The following is a 4,133-nucleotide window of genomic DNA, read 5'->3' as shown; positions in this document are numbered from 1 at the left end:
TCCCTACAAGATAAACACCTCGTACCCTGAGGAATTTATTAAAAATACTCCTGGATTCCACCTTCAGATTCCAAATCAGTAGTTCTGAGATGGAGCCAAATAATCTGCATTTTCTGCAAGCAGCCTGGGTTATTTTGAAGATGTTTGAGGAAAACCATCCAAGACTACACATGGGTCTAGGCCTTCCAATCCAGGCGTTTGGCATCCTTGTACTTTCCTCGTTAATGCCAATATCCTGGCCAATCAGGCCCTGGTCAACCTTTTTTCTTCACTAAATGTAATTTAAAGGGCCATTTCAATCCAATCGCCTTCACTTAGAAATAAACAAGGATTATGTTAAAAATGTGAATATATCTCCATCTCGTTTATTTGAACATGATTCGTAAGTCAACTTGTTGGTATTTTCGAGTCCATACACCTCTCCACACATGTACACTTATTCCCACCTAACCCTTACTCCTTGCAACCTGCTATCTCAACCAGGGTCTCTTGTCCCCATTCTCTCATCTACCCTTTACAGCCCCTTCTGGCTTCTTGATGGTAGCGTTCCTAACTTTCCTGCTGCATCCACTTAATGCCAGTGTACAGATGGTATTATTTCCAGTAGACTTTGGACTACATTATGAAACAATAAATATCCTATCTAGGAAAAACTTCCCTAAATGATAGCCACCAAGAAATTCTAATTACGTAAGAGTTAAATGTTATACAAAAGCTTTCTTGGTTAATTGGAATATTAACATGAATGTCCAGAAATCTCGAGCCAATTCTCCAGCCCTTCACTTACAATGCATTTTCACACCTCTTGCCGTTATGTGGCATTTTCACTGCATGGAATACTGTTCCCTTCTCTCTGCTCCATGCTCCAAGGCCTGCCTGACTACCCTCTCCACGCTGTGCTTCCACATTACCTTGTGTGCACTACTCCACTAGAACATTTCAGACTGCTATATTAGACAGCGGAACACCACTCTCTCTCACAGCTGTGAGCCTCCTGAGGGCAGGAACTAGTCTTTATACACTCTTGAATCCAACAGTCTCTGGCATAGAGAACATGCAACAAAATGCTTTTTAAATTAAACTGTATTTTAATTTATAAAATTTAAAACTCTCCACAGTATTCACCATGGGAAAATACAGAAAATTAGGTGAAGAAAATACATAGGTAAGGGAAATTTGCATTACTGTCTTTGAGTCTAAGGTCTCTTATGGGGATGCTCAAAAGTTACAGTCCATGTTCAAAGAGAATCAAACAAGATGAGTACTTAAATCAAAAGAGACTGTGGCTGGGCATAAGGATACTATTAATTGCTTGAAGACATAGACAGCTCAAGGAAAACTGCACACAGAGCTGAAAAATGAAGTTTTTAACAAAGCACCACTCTGCACATCCAGATGTGGAGGAATCCTTAAGGCCCATTTCTGCTGTATCGAAGCAAATGTAGCGGAACAAGAAGCAGTCTTCAGAGATCAGAAGCAGAGTCTCCAGTGTCAGCAGCAAAGTTGCTGCGGGTAAGAAATTCTGCTCTTCCTATCTTTTCTGAACTGCAATAAAAAAGTACCTAAATTGGAGAGGAAAGAATCAGACAGAAGGAAAGGGGGAGAATTCTGGAAAGGTTCATTTTATTAAAGGAGGAAGGAATTTTCTCCTCCATTTAGAGATAATTCTCTGAGGTCCCAATGGAAAGTTTTTTTGAAGGATTTATTCTGGCCAAGATGTCTTCTTGCTGTCAAATGAAGTTAAACATAGCTTAAGACCTGTTTTAATTTTCTCACAATAACTTAAAACTGTCATAATATACCACAACTTTATATACACTTATTTACACACACACACACACACACACACACACACACACACACACACACACACACACATGGGCCCAGGGAATCCAAAACCTTTACATTTATTTTTCTATGTACTTTTAAAACCATGAGTTTACACTAACCCCTCCAATTAACACACACACACACACACACACACACACACACACACACACACACACACACACAAACCCACACAAAATATTCATCCAAGTTATTTTTTAATCCTTTGAAATATCATCAAACTTGGTGGGTTTTTTTAAATAAGTATTCTTATGCATATTTCTTAAGTATACTTTATCCTCAATGTGTACGTTTTAAAATTAAGAGAAAAACAGCAAGCACTAAGAATACAATGCAATAAGCATTTCATTTTGTCCCAAGCCGCTTAAAAAAAAAAGGACAACATACATAAACAAAGTGCATCAGTTCCAATGAGTTAGTACTAGAAAGAGGCCTAAGGACAGTGCTAGAACCAGCCAGAAGTCCTGCCCTGGCAGGCCTCTGATTGTCTTTAAGAGAATACTCAACCCAAACAAAGAAAAGGGAAAGAAAGGAGAGCTTTAAAACCTCAAAAGAAACAAAAACTACATTTCCCTAGAGACTTCTTGCAAAAGGAGCTAAAGAATTTCCACATTTTAACTTTGTATAAACTTTGTAACTGCCCTCAGTCATCTGCTTTGGGACTTGATTTGCCTCAAAAGCCTACCCTCATCCTTTCAATGCTGTTTGCCACCTCCATTCTGCCAAGCTAGGCATGCAGTTAGATTGAAAAAACCACGTAGAAGGTCTTAGGACTGAGCTCCCACATATCCTGAGAACATGCACCCCCACCAGAAACGGTGGCATCATTTCACTAGTCGGTATCACCCTTTGCCTTACATGGCTCAGGGCCACACTTTACTGCTGGCGTGAAGACTTGTCCAGTGGCTGGGGCCTGTTTCCCTTTTAAAACAGTCCTTTGTGATAGGTCACAGCATGAGGACAGACCCAAAAGATGCACTGTCAGAAAAGACATGAAGGGAGGGAGTTCTAAGCCTGCTTCTCCATTCCCCCAATCCCCAATCCTGGTTCTGCTAGTTCTTATGAAAATCTAAGACTTCTCAAACATTGGAACCAAGAAAATCATTTACCACCCACCACCTCCTGTACCTTCGCTCCTAAGTTAGCCCTCAGAAACAAGACTGCGTGGTCTAGAACAAGCACAGAGGAAAACTCAAGTGAGTGGGTTTGGAATCAGACCCATTCAGACTGGGCTCTGAGTTTAGAACTCCTGCCAAAACTCCAAGTCCATAGGTGGTGTATAAATTGGATAAATTGAAATTTCCAAAGTATCTACATAATGGATGAGAATTATCAAAATTCACTAGCAAAATATTGCAAAGTGAATAAAGTCATGGAAGAATTATGATTGCATGAATATAACTGACTCTTTTTGGTTTTGCAGGAGGCTCTGTCCTACAATTTCTGAGCCTACAACATAACCATGACACATGGTTACTTACAGTAGACCCAGGACCAAAGACATTCAAATTTTAAAAGAGGGTACCCGGTCCCCACTAAGACTTATACTTCATTTGTTAGTGACATCATCTTCATCTTCATAAAACTATTAACACAGAACACTTTTCAACTTAAACACACACACACACACACACACACACACGTGCACACACACGAAAACATCCCCAATACAGGACCAGAGTTCAAACCCAGTGTGTATTTCCACTGTTGAGGCTAAGCTCCTAACAATTCTCTCAAAGCTTCTGTGGGCATCAATCATACCGGTAAGTGGTATCTTACATATAACAGTCTTTGGTGTTAGGTGCCAAGTAAATATAAGTGCCTGTGACAGTTTTCTTTATGTCCCCAATTAGATAAATCTTACCTACTGTTAACAATTCCCTGATGTTCTGTGTCTCCTAGAAATACTTTTTGGCTTGAGAGAGAAGGAAGATTCTGAGTTTTACGCTACCTAAGGCCTCCTAAAGCTTTTAATTTGTATACCAAATACATAACATTAGTGACTGACTTGGTATAAGAGAGCAAGTAAAATACATCTTTGGGAAGCTTTGGTCCAATGCTCTCTTTCTCACAGTGAGAATAACTTTACTTCCAGAAGAGACCAAGTTCTAAACTGGTTTTCTATGTTTGCCTCTATCACATTCAATAAATATTTACCAAGAAGCCCATCTTTTCCAGAGATTGGTAAGTATCCTTCCCTGACCTCATATATCAATAATGTAGATGCTGAAAGCCACCTACATTGCTAAAGAAAGGCAAATAAGGTAAGAGCCCCCATTAATGCA

The sequence above is a fragment of the Pteropus alecto genome, unplaced genomic scaffold (genome assembly GCF_000325575.1).
Source record: "Pteropus alecto unplaced genomic scaffold, ASM32557v1 scaffold75, whole genome shotgun sequence".
Lineage (NCBI taxonomy): Eukaryota > Metazoa > Chordata > Mammalia > Chiroptera > Pteropodidae > Pteropus > Pteropus alecto.
Note: the sequence above shows the minus strand (reverse complement) of the source record.